General features: G+C 39.3%; 1 protein-coding gene across 3 annotated transcripts in view; it reads right to left on the bottom strand.

The window, feature by feature from the left end:
• LOC117315989 (nephrin-like) overlaps positions 1 to 13,456 on the bottom strand; it is a 402,896-nt gene that overhangs the window by 94,129 nt on the left and 295,311 nt on the right. The gene's annotated exons all lie outside the window — the stretch shown is intronic.

Here is a 13,456-nt window from a genome sequence, read left to right as displayed (position 1 = left end):
ATGACCCCATGTCATACCACAGTCCGTGTATAATAGACCAATGCTACTAATTAAGTTGTTATGGTACTTACCAGTTTCAACAGTTGTCAGTGATGAGCCCATGACATTACCCCAGTCTGTGACAGTGGATACCTTGACCATGTAAGTCGTGCCTGGTTTGATTGTATCTTGGCCATTGAACCGAATCTCCAAAAACGGTAGTAGAAAGGTATATGGATGTATTCAAGACTTCCGGCTTCCTTAAAATGAACCGCATACCCATCAAACACCAGTGATGTGACCGGCGGATCCCACGTGATTGTGATGGTACCATCTCCTTCATACAGAGCAGTAAGGTTGGTCGGAGGAAACGGTTGTGCTGGGGAAGAAAATGAGATAAGCTGTTCACATTTACACATCTCTCCAATTATCACTGATGTAGTTAAAATAAAATTTGGTTTGCATGAACAAAAACATGTCTACTTTGCTACTAAACCGAATCACGTGCATGTTGAATGCTGGAGAATCAAAAGTCATCCGATTAAAATTAACATGGTTAATACCTGGAATGATTAACTCTACTCTCTCTGACCTAATAGTAGTTCATGAAATATGTGTTCTGTTCTCACGAGGTCATAGTCAAATGTCCTGATCAATGGCAGTTTTTATATCCGTGAAGATATCCTCTACAGTACATCCCCATAAAAATGTAACAACCAATCAAATATACTTATAATTACCTTTCTATGACGAACTTAGGTATTTTGTGCGTGTTTGACCTTTGACCTCCGTGAATTTTAGCTGAATGTTATAGTGTCAGAATGCATACCACTTATGTCAATTTACTATCAGGTTTTTTTTTCAAGCTGTGAGCGAGATGTATTACATGTAACACCATCACGGAGAAAATGTGTTTTTTATTCACATGCTGATATGTGCGCAATATAGTTGTCTATTAGATTATATGAATACATGGATCGCAATGTATTTTCATACATGGATACGAAATGTACATATACCTTATTAATATTTCACTCGGTACAACTACGACAGGCGATTTCCACAATGATCATGTCAGGGTATCGGGCCGACCATCACTGAACCATTGAAACGTTCTTTATTAAGAACGCCGATGTGGCGCAGCAGTGTAAGCTGCGGGTATTTCTGGATAGGCGATTACGTGCCGTAAATCGTGAGCTTGTGGCCCGGTCAGGGCACGAGTCAAAAAGTTGTCTTCCTTCGTCATTGTTGTTACAATGTTATATTTATGTAGATATATAAACATATAGCTCAAGCAAAATGTTGCTCTTTGGTATTTTTATACTAGAAAAAAGCAATGAGTAACGCATAAACTTACCTTGACACGACGTCAAAAAAATCAACAAAAGAATAAAGAGTTGGTTGAAGTCCGCCATGTTATTGTGAATAATCCATAATACATAGCCCACAATTTGTGGTACAACGAAGTATGAACATGATCATCGGTGTCCTGGACAGGTCAAAGGTCAGCCTCATCAATCTACATCTCCTCTGTTTTAATACTAGTGCACAGAACAAGCAATCTCACTGTTTGAATAATGACTAAAACAACGTTAGCTGAACAGCAGTTTGCCACCTATGGTATTATATTATTATTTTTACACCATTAAATGGATGTGGGTATTACCAAGGCAAACCACACCATCCTCATCATCCAGAAATTGTTCAGATTTAAACTGCTATATAGTTGATTTTCAGGGATTTCTGTGCTTAATCTCAAACAAAAGAGGCATTTTTTAGTTTCATGTTCAAAACTAAACTGACGTCAACACGCAAGTATAAATCCTAGAATAAAAATTGCTATTTTTAGAAGAAACATTGTAATCCTTCGCCTCATCTTAAACAACGCGAACATGGAATTCTCCCACATTTCCATATGTTGTAGAAAACGCATTCATAAGTAATCAGAAGTGATTCAACACTGACAGATACTACGAGGCTCGCTTAAAGAATAAGCAAATGAGTATTTTCATTGATTACATAAATTTGAAAGGTAGCAGTTGTAAAGATGCCGTGAACAAGGTCTTTAATTTAAGAAGGTAAACATCAATTTCAAGTCCAATTCTTAAAGTGACTGTTGTTGATTCGTGGGTTCTGTACATGTGTGTGCATTCATAACACGAAGCTTGTCTGTCAGGCAGCCATATTTAATACACCAAGCATCATGGGTAGCGGGTAATACAAATTACAGAATCGGTTGTATTAATTTACAAATCCGACAATGCGGAACGCATATATCATTAACATCCCTTCTCCTCCAATAATTTTGAAAGTATTTCAAAATAGTACTTTTCCTAGACCTGACTACCAAACATTTTTAACTCTCTATAAAATTGAACTGATATTTTCATACAGATCTTATGAGCATTACTTTTGTAGGAGTCTGAACACAATTGCTCAAAATCACATATTACTTTGAAACAAACAAAATAAATTGCAACAGTCTCTAACATGAACTTTAACCAATAACTGAATGATTCACCATGAACTGTTTAACTTGACAGTCCTACTATGATCACAACTAAAATATTTGAACAGTCTCTTAAAGAATTGAACACAGTCACAGTCTGTAACTGAAACACAGTATCTAATAACGCGAAATTAAGTAACATAGTCCTTTAAGTACACTGGCGGTTTGGAATCACGCTTAGGTCGGGTACTTCCTGTTGGTAACGGTTCCATCACTGTCATAGCTGTGCCACTTGTGGTAGGTTTCTTGGTTTCACTTTTACTAGAGATTTGATCATGAGACGACATGAATTTAGTAGGCTCCACGGAGTCTTTCTGCGACACGTTTTGAGAGACAGTATCTGGTACGCGATTTGGAGACACTTCGCGAGGACGCGGTAGTATGGATGTCGGCCTCATGTGGACGCGGTTCCTACGATATACAACACCATCTGGACCACAAACAGTGTAAGATTTCGAGGCAGTCCTTTCTTTCACTGTCCCGAGTTTCCATCGCTCTCCCTCTAGATGCTGGAAGTAAACGGTTTGTCCATTTTTGAGTGCGCGTAATGGATGCGACTTCCTGTCAAATGTCCTTTTCACAGATTGTCGACGCGCTTCGCATTTCCGGTTAATTTCAGCATTTGGCACTGAGGTTGAGGTATCCTGACATAGACTGGGAATGAATGTTCGAGTTGTCCTTCCAAACATTACCTGCGCTGGACTGACACCAGTATCTTGTCTGGGTGTGTTACGTTGTTCCAATATTGCTTCATATGGGTCCTTCCCTTCAACAAGAGTTTTCAATAACAGGTTCTTCATGACCTTGACGGCGGACTCGGCTTTACCATTGGCTTGTTGATGCATTGGAGACGACATCACATGATTAATTCCCCAATGACTGACAAAATGTTTAAATTCACTGCTTGAGAACTGAGGTCCTCCATCTGACACAATCATCTTTGGGACGCCATAGCGAGCACAATGTTTCTTTACGAATGATATGACACGTGCACTTGTTGTCGTAGTAAGCAAGTCACACTCAATGAAATGCGAGTAGTAATCTACGGCTATAAGGTAGTCTTTCCCTTGTACTTGACACAAATCGAGTCCTATCTTGTCCCAGGGTTTTGCTCCTTCAGTGTGCTGTGTAAGCGGTTCTGGCGCATTTCGCGGTTTCATCTCCTGACAAATTTCACAGGCATCAGCAAGTTGCTTGATGTCGGCTGACATACCGGGCCAGAATATCGTTGACGGTCTCTCCTGAGCATACTATGGTAGCCAAGATGTGCACTGTGTAAACGCGATTTCATGTCTGCTCGGAGACTTTGAGGAATTACTGAAGATTCTCCCCTCATTATAATTCCATCAACAACTGACAGGCTTTCACGCAAATCAAAATATGCGGCGGCACCAGGGGGCAAATCCTGTCTTCTTGTAGGCCAACCTTCAATGACAAGAGTCATTAATGCTTGCAGGATTGAATCATTTGCTGTGGCTTCTCTAACTTCAGAAATCCTAGCATCTGGGATGTCACCAAGCACATTCACGGTCAGAATGCGAACACGTTCATCACGGTTTCCATCCGTCGAGTCGCGGTAAGCTCTACTCAAAGTGTCGGCGATCAACAGGTTGACTCCTTTCACAAACTCAAACTCCACATCATATCTATGGAATCTCATCATGATGTCCTGTAGACGCTTTGGCGCCATACTCAGAGGTTTTTTCAGAATGGCGGCCAAAGGTTTGTGATCGTTCTGCACCGTGACGTTTCTCCCATATGTATATTGGTCAAAACGCTCAAGACCATAGAGCACTGACAAAGCTTCTTTTTCTATTTGAGCCCATTTTCTCTCTGACACCGTAAGAGCTCTGGACGCGTATTCTACGGGTCTCCCTTCCTGTAGAAGTACGGCTCCGATACCATCCTTGCTGCTGTCGACTTGTAAGACAACCTCCTTATCAGGGTCAAAATATGCAAGACATGGTGTAGTGGTCAGCTTTTGCTTAAGTAATCTGAACGCCTTCTCACAATCAACAGACCAGTTCCAAGGCGTTCCTTTTCGGGTAAGAGCTCGGATTGGTTCCAAAGTTTCTGCCAAATCCGGTAAGAAACGGGACATGTATTGTGCCATGCCACACAAACGTTTTACACCTGAGACGTCAGTGGGTGAGGGCATGTCATGAATGGCCTTGACCTTTGCATCATCGACCTTGACACCATCCTTCGAGATACGGTGACCATGAAATACAATTTCGTTGAGACCAGTTTCTTGCTTCTCTTCATTCAGTGTGATATGTTTTTCTTCACATCTCTTCAGGACGTTTTCTAGCTTCTGCTGATTATCACGTTGGGCGGAGACGAGGTCAGGACCACAACCTGGTACGATGATGTCATCCACGACACTGAAAACACCATCAATGTCACTCAGGGCTTCATCTAATTTCCGCTGGAATATCTCACTGGAGACCTTCAGACCAAATGGCAGTCTGGTCCACCGGTATCGACCAAATGGCGTAATCATTGTTGTGAGCAAGCTTGACTGTTTGTCCAACCGCACATGCCAATAAGCTTCTTTGATGTCAAGTTTGCTGAATATTTTGGCATCCTTCAATTTTGGCAATATGTCATCTAGTACAGGTAGTCGATAATGTTCACGCATTAACGCGGTATTGAGTGGTTGGGGATCTATACACAGTCTCAACTTTCCATTAGTTTTGTGTACAACAGCCATCTGGCTGACCCACTGTGTTGGTTCGGTCACAGGAACGAGTACTCCAGTATCCTGCAGTCGATCAAGCTCCTCTTTTACCGAAGCCTGAATAGCTAGGGGCACCTTCCTGCACGGTAAGACTTTGGCTGGAATGCTCCCATCAGTACGTAGGGTTGCTTCACCTAAATCACCAAGCTTATGTGGGGTTTTCACGACTTGTGAAATGAAACGGTCATCATTAATGGTTACAAAACCAAGTTCCTGAATAGTCTTCAGACCTAATAGGTTGGTGAGTCCGTTAGGTACAACAATGAAAGTCACACTGGATTCAACGCTAGTACGGGGGTTTGTGACCTTGAGGGTACACTGCCCAAGAGGTTCCACGTTAGTCTTGTTCCACATATTTAACTTCACTTTTGTGGGCGTTACTTGGGGCTTTCTCACATGTTTTTGACAAATAGTATTAACATCAGCAGCACTGTCAAGCTGAAATTTCACAGAATTGTCATTTACAGTCACAGACGCATGTATTCGTTGTTTGCCGGAATCAACTGCCATGAGCCATGCTCCATCTTCATCATCAAGACTTGTGTCCTCATTTGCGAGTGACACTGCGTGTACCTTCTTACATTTTGCTTTGAAATGGTTTCGTCCTTTACAAAAATCACAGGTAGCACCCCATGCTGGGCATTTCTCCTTTTGTCGAGCATGCTGATAACCACAAAAAGTACATTCAGGTCCTTTACTAGAACTGGTATTGGTACGCGACGGTCTCGAGGGTTTCTGTTGACTTTGAGGTTTCACGAACGGTTTCCTCCCCTTCGAGTTTGGTTTCTGGTTATAGTTACTAGCGACTTTGTTCACTCTCGATGTGGGGTTAGTGTCACGAAGTTCTCTTACTTGCTTATTTGATTGTTCAAATGCCCTACAAACCTTGACAGCTTTCTCAAGGGTGAGTTTATCTTCCCTCAACAAGAGTTCCTGTAACTTTCCTGTTACTGTGAACACTATTTTATCGCGCATCATTCTCTCTTTTTCCTGAAAGTTACATGCAGATACTCTGGTTTTCATTTCAGTCAGGAATTTATCAAAAGGCTCTTGATAGGGTAGGTTCCAAAACCTATGTGATTCTAATACCTCGTTGTCGCGGGGATTGCAATATTTCTCAAGAGCTTACAATACTTTATTGGGGTCGTCCTTGTCCCCTTCCTCTTCCCACGTGATCTGGTCATAGATCTCTAAAACATGTGATCCCGCGCAATTCAATATGATTGCTGTTTGAATTCGCTGGTTACGTTCACCTGCAACCGATGCAGCTGAATATATCTCAACTTCACGCTTCCAGCGTTTGGAATTCTCTGATACATTTCCTGAAGTTATATCGAGCTGTGGGGGCAGACGTAACGAGGTACTGTATGCGTTATTGACTTGGGTTGGGGCCATAGCCGGAGCAGGGGCGCGACTCGGAGAGTCCATGACGAACGTTCTCACCTAACAGGGCGACAAAATACAGTAAATCAGAGTCAATCAGTAGCGGAATACCACCTAGATTTTAACAAATCATCGTCCACGACGCTGCCACCATGTTGATTCGTGGGTTCTGTACATGTGTGTGCATTCATAACACGAGGCTTGTCTGTCAGGCAGCCATATTTAATACACCAAGCATCATGGGTAGCGGGTAATACAAATTACAGAATCGGTTGTATTAATTTACAAATCCGACAATGCGGAACGCATATATCATTAACAACTGTCATTTGCAGCCATGTTTGTTTACCATTGCAATGTATTTCTGAGTGTAGCAATGGTTATAAAAGTCGTTAAATGATTACATGTCTCTAAATATTCTGATACAATCACTGTCACATTATAGTATCGTAGTGTACAATATGACTAATAGGTAAATGTATATTGAATTTGTGTGTGTGTCTATATATAATACATATATATAACTATTCTAGAAAATAACCACTGTCCATGTGTAGACTGCAGAGGAGATACCTAAGTAATTACTCTTATCAACATCCTGTTTTGATAAACAGGAAATATTTTGTGTTATCTGATTTTAACATCAGATATAGTATAAAGCCTGACGAATAGGTGATGACGAGTGAGCTGTGATGTACATTCAACTGAATATTTATTGAACCTTCAAAATACACAGATGTAGAAATCAGAGTAATTTGTATCTAGCTTATAAACACTGGTCTGTTTCCTCAAATATTATATCTATGTTTTATTATTTTTATATACAAAGTAACTATATAGGAAACCAGACAATCCTAACTCGAGTTTTCCCCTTAAGTTATAGACATCACAGTATTGTCTCTTCAAGTTCATATTTGTGGGATAGCACGATGGTGCAAACAGCATGCTTTCAAGGTGCATACACCGACCGCCGCACATTGTACAGACAGCAAGCTTACAAGATGCATACACCGACCGCACATTGTACAGACAGCAAGCTTACAAGATGCAAACACCGACTGCACATTGTACAGACACCAAGCTTACAAGGTGCATACACCGACCGCACATCATACAGATAGCAAGCTTACAAGGTGCATACACCGACCGCACATCATACAGACATCAAGCTTACAAGGTGCATACATTGACCGCACATCGTACAGACAGCATGCTTACAAGGTGAATACACCGACCGAACATTATACAGACAACATGCTTACAACGTGCAAACACCGACCGCACATCGTACAGACAGCGTGTGCGCATGTTGTTCACAATTGTTATATGGGATTGTATCGCACAACTGTTGGCCCGTATCGCTCATCTGAACATTCTTTAAAGTATATCATTAAATGCAAAATAAGCCTTCTTACGTTACTCTGCTATATGCCTTTAAGTGGCATTAAATTTTCTGTAATCGTTTACAATAATTAAACCGATTTATACCATCTTATTCTCTGATAATCATAAAAAAACACTTTTTTGGTATTTCGTTTACCACCACCATTCCCTGAAGGAACGGAATGGTGGACTGGAGGATTGAAATGTTTAATAGTTGGTTTTGAACCATTTGAAGTGTTGATTAGTAAAGAGAAAATGAATAAGTAATGAAGGAATCGAATAAGTAATGAAGGAATTGAATAAGTAATGAAGGAATTGAATAAGTAATAAGGTTTGGATAAGGGATGAAATGTTCGAATGGGTAATTGGAACGTTTAATTATCAGTTTTGAAGCATTTGAAGTGCTAATTAGAAAAGGGGAAACGAATATGTAATGATGAAATTGAATAAGTAATAGAATAAGTAAACAAGTTCACCGATGTTTTACCACCACCATTCCCAAAAAAACACAATATTTGTTTATACATATGTATGGAGCTTATATCAGTCGTCATATGACTTGTGTCTGCGAATACGACAGTGCCGTCAACATATATCAAGGGAAAACTATGGGTCACGTTTATTTCTATTGACCGATAACTTTCATTGGTAAGATCATCTACCAGCATCATGTTCTAGAACATTAATTATCACACTAAAACTTAATACAATATATATATGCACTCAACATTATCATCATAATCATCCCCATCATTGATTGATCAGTCATACCATCATCAATTATTATCAGTTCAATTGATTTTATATTATATGAAATAAAAATACATACATCTGTTTCTTTGCAGATATATATCTAACACATCACTCTATACCCGTCATCTATACACACAAAGAGTACAAAATTGGTGATAATATTCCTTCCTTGAAAAGACCAATTCCACATGTTTTCGATCTGAACTGTATAAGTATTGTATAAAACTTAACTTCTTACAACGAATATACTGCTTAATCAATTTTCATCATAATTCAGACATGTCAATGAAATAAAAAGTTTCTTAATGATAAACAAATAACTAAGATAATAAACAGTATAGACGATCTCCTTTTTTTACTAAATTATGTATTTATTACAGTGTGCATAATAAAGATAGCATAAAATGCCCTGCTTTAAAGCCAAAATGGGCATCTGTAATAACATTATTTCAATATCGCACTTCACTACAATTTTTTGTAATCGTTGATCGTATCAAAGTGAATACTTTCCCCAAACAACTGACTAGTTCAATTCCTTTATTATCACTTGTATAGTCAACAATACCTTTCTTACATACATGTTTAATTCACCAAGTTTATCAGGCTTCTAGGAAAGTTCCTATAAGAGAAAAATAGAATTATAATGCTTAATCGGGTAAGGTATATATAGAGGATATTGAATGGTTTACCGTTTAATATAACATATATTTCACGAGTATGAAAAAAAATCTGAAATATTCTGTTATACGCGTGAAATATATGTTATATTTAACGGGAAACCATTCAATTTTCTTTTATTTTCATATACTCAAAAACTAAATTATAAACATCGAAAAATTAATAGTTCTAACAAGTGCGAGAATCAGTAATGACGTCATCTCTTTGTGACCTTACCCAACGTCATTTTGACGGCGCCATTTTGAAAGAACTGATCAGAGCAATTTAAGAGTTTTCTGCTGTTATCGGAGAATCTGTGCATGAACAGTTAACGACAAGTGAGTATTTTGTCAAAAACTGGTTAGCATATTTCAGAAATACAGGAAAATAACCAATTTATTTACTTCCGCTTCGACTTGAAAAATTAGCAAGTCACTTCAAAACTTATATATTTTCACTGCTTATACCTGCAGTGAAAATACAAGTTTTATTATTTTTATGAATTTCTATTTTTCAATATCACTACCAATGCCACCTTTTCTTGGTAATACTTCTTTACATTGTCCCTCTAACTTGAAATCATCTTCAGATATCTAGCATTCGCTTGAACATTAAATATTAAAATAGTCAAGTACTGATGACAAATCCCTATTATACAGATTACTTACTAGGCATGCCCCAATGTTTCTAGAGAGTACAGGCCACTCAGCTGAACGCGATCATACTGTGACGTGAATGGCCTGATGCGAATGCATTAACATCAGCGACTGGTTTAGCAGTATTCCCTGTTGCTAGACTCCCTTTTCAAGAAAGAGGTTGGTTAGACCATGGAGACAGAGCTGAGGTTGAGGTCTCGAAAGTCAATTGACAGGTTTAGATATAGTTTGACCCGAAACATACCACGGCAAGGAGAAGGGATAACTATTGTTCGATCCTGCGGTACAAAAAAAGGGTCACAGCAAGTGTCTCAGTTTCGGATTAAAAAGGTTTTTTGGTGTCATTTTGATGACATTTTGATGTCATTTTGATGATATTTTGATGACAGATTTTTAGTGAGAATTTACAAAATGTTGTGTCAAGTGTATAAAAGTTTTCATGTTGTAAGTCTTCGTTGTAAGGTGACATTTAAGGTCTGGGGATATCATGTTTTATTATGTCCATGTAATGGTATGAACCATATTTAGACCACTGTCAATGTTAATACAAGACTACCATACCGATATACATGTACATTATGTATGCGTGCCTGGTGCACCAGCAGGAAAACGAGTTCCAGCAGAATCGCTCAACCATAGACGTCAGGATTTAATCAGGTAACCAATAAAGTAAATAACATTGGGAAGGATACTGGTGGTCAAATATGGGAGGGAGGCACTTAATTCAGATGGCCCCTAAGGCAGGTTGGACGGTATATTTATACGAAACAACCTCACTTTTGCCCAAAGGTTGTTGATATGAACACCAAACGGTTGAGACAAGAGATGAAAATTTTGAGTAAATCTAAACAGTTTCATTTCAGGTGGTAGACACTGCTGGGAGACTTTTTCAGTGTCTATGGATTTTATAACAGCTTGTCACACTTGTTAGTCTGTACCAGTAGTTGTAATCTGTATCAGTAGTTGTGGTATGTACCAGTAGTTGTGATCTGGACCAATAGTTGTGATCTGTACCAGTAGTTGTGGTCTGTATCAGTAGTTGTGATCTGTATCAGTAGTTGTGGTCTGCACCAGTAGTTGTGGTCTGTATCAGTAGTTGTGGTCTGTATCAGTAGTTGTGCTATGTACCAATAGTTGTGGTCTGTATCAGTAGTTGTGATCTGTACCAGTAGTTGTGGTCTGTATCAGTAGTTGTGGTCTGTATCAGTAGTTGTGGTATGCACCAGTAGTTGTGGTCTGTACCAGTAGTTGTGATCTGTATCAGTAGTTGTGGTATGTACAGTGGACCCGCGATAATCCGGACGCCGATAGTCCGGAAAACTCACAGTCCGGACGGAAATGCACGGGAACGGATTTCTGTAACGTTATTTGTACTCACCAGTCCGGAAATTCGGATTAATTGTTATTATTTACATACACATTTACGTATTAAGCAGTGATCACAAGAACTGGGTTGATTACACACAAATTAGTCAATAGTCGTCTGATACTTAACTAAGCGTCACATTGTTAAGTGAATACGGGTTGAATAATTATCGGACATCTTGGGTAGTTCTCGCTGGTGTCGCGTACTTTTAAATAGATAGCATGGGGTTTCTGGTACGTAAAAATCATTAAAAAAACATGGACTGACGGTAAGTTGTAAAATCCGGGTATTTTATTTAAGGTATTTAACGTTTGTAATTTCTACTTGTTTGTGAACCTCCGGGACGTGACACGTGTGTTGTTTGTAGGTCACATATGCCCGCTATAAATAAAACAACTTTCACTTTACATGTTCTTTTAAAAACATAGTTTATTTTTTTACTTTCTACAAAACAAAACAAGAATCATATCAGAAACATACGGTAAGTATATTTATTGTTAAAAAGACTGACAATTAGACATGTTTATGAAACGTACCGGATTGTATATAATCAAGGGAGATAACTCTTACACGACAATTTTTTTGACCTGGTACACGAAATTCGGCAGTCCGGAAAACTCGTAATCCGGACGGTTTGGACTGGGAACGAAGGTGTTCGGATTATCGAGGGTCCACTGTACCAGTAGTTGTGATCTAGACCAATAGTTGTGATCTGTACCAGTAGTTGTGGTCTGTATCAGTAGTTGTGATATGTATCAGTAGTTGTGGTCTGCACCAGTAGTTGTGGTCTGTACCAGTAGTTGTGGTATGTATCAGTAGTTGTGGTATGTACCAGTAGTTGTAATCTGTACCAGCAGTTGTGGTCTGTACCATTAGTTGGGATATGTACCATTAGTTGTAATATGTACCAGTAGTTGTGACCTGTACCAGTAGTTGTGGTCTGTACCAGTAGTTGTAATCTGTACCAGCAGTTGTGGTCTGTACCATTAGTTGTGATATGTACCATTAGTTGTAATCTGTACCAGTAGTTGTGACCTGTACCAGTAGTTGTGGTCTGTACCAGTAGTTGTGGTCTGTACCATTAGTTGTAATCTGTACCAGTATTTGTGATCTGTACCAGTAGTTGTGATCTGTACCAGTAGTTTTGGTCTGTACCAGTCGTTATGATTTGTACCAGTATTTGTGATCTGTACCAGCAGTTGTGATATGTACCAGTAGTTTTGGTCTGTACCAGTAGTTGTGATCTGTACCAGTAGTTGTGATCTGTACCAGTAGTTGTGATATGTACCAGTAGTTGTGGTCTGTACCAGTAGTTGTGATCTGTACCAGTAGTTGTGATCTGTACCAGCAGTTGTGATATGTACCAGTAGTTTTGGTCTGTACCAGTAGTTGTGATATGTACCTGTAGTTGTAATCTGTACCAGTAGTTGTGGTCTGTACCAGTAGTTGTGATCTGTACCTGTAGTTGTGATCTGTACCAGTACTTGTAATCTGTACCAGTAGTTGTGATCTTTACCAGCAGTTGTGATATGTACCAGTAGTTTTGGTCTGTACCAGTAGTTGTGGTCTGTATCAGTAGTTGATATCTGTACCAGTAGTTGTGATCTGTACCAGTAGTTGTGGTCTGTAACAGTAGTTGTGATCTGTACCAGTAGTTGTGATCTGTACCAGCAGTTGTGATATGTACCAGTAGTTTTGGTCTGTACCAGTAGTTGTGATATGTACCTGTAGTTGTAATCTGTACCAGTAGTTGTGGTCTGTATCAGTAGTTGTGATATGTACCAGTAGTTGTGGTCTGTACCAGTAGTTGTGATCTGTACCAGTAGTTGTGGTCTGTACCATTTTTTAAAATCTCTACCAGTAGTTGTGATCTGTACCAGTAGTTGTGGTCTGTACCAGTAGTTGTGGTCTGTACCAGTAGCTGTGATCTGTACCAGTAGTTGTGGTCTGCACCAGTAGTTGTGATCTGTACCAGTAGTTGTGATCTGTACGAGTAGTTGTGATCTGTACCAGTAGTTGTGGTCTGTACC

The sequence above is a fragment of the Pecten maximus genome, chromosome 17 (assembly GCF_902652985.1).
Source record: "Pecten maximus chromosome 17, xPecMax1.1, whole genome shotgun sequence".
NCBI lineage: Eukaryota > Metazoa > Mollusca > Bivalvia > Pectinida > Pectinidae > Pecten > Pecten maximus.
This window is presented reverse-complemented; position numbering and strand designations above follow the sequence as displayed.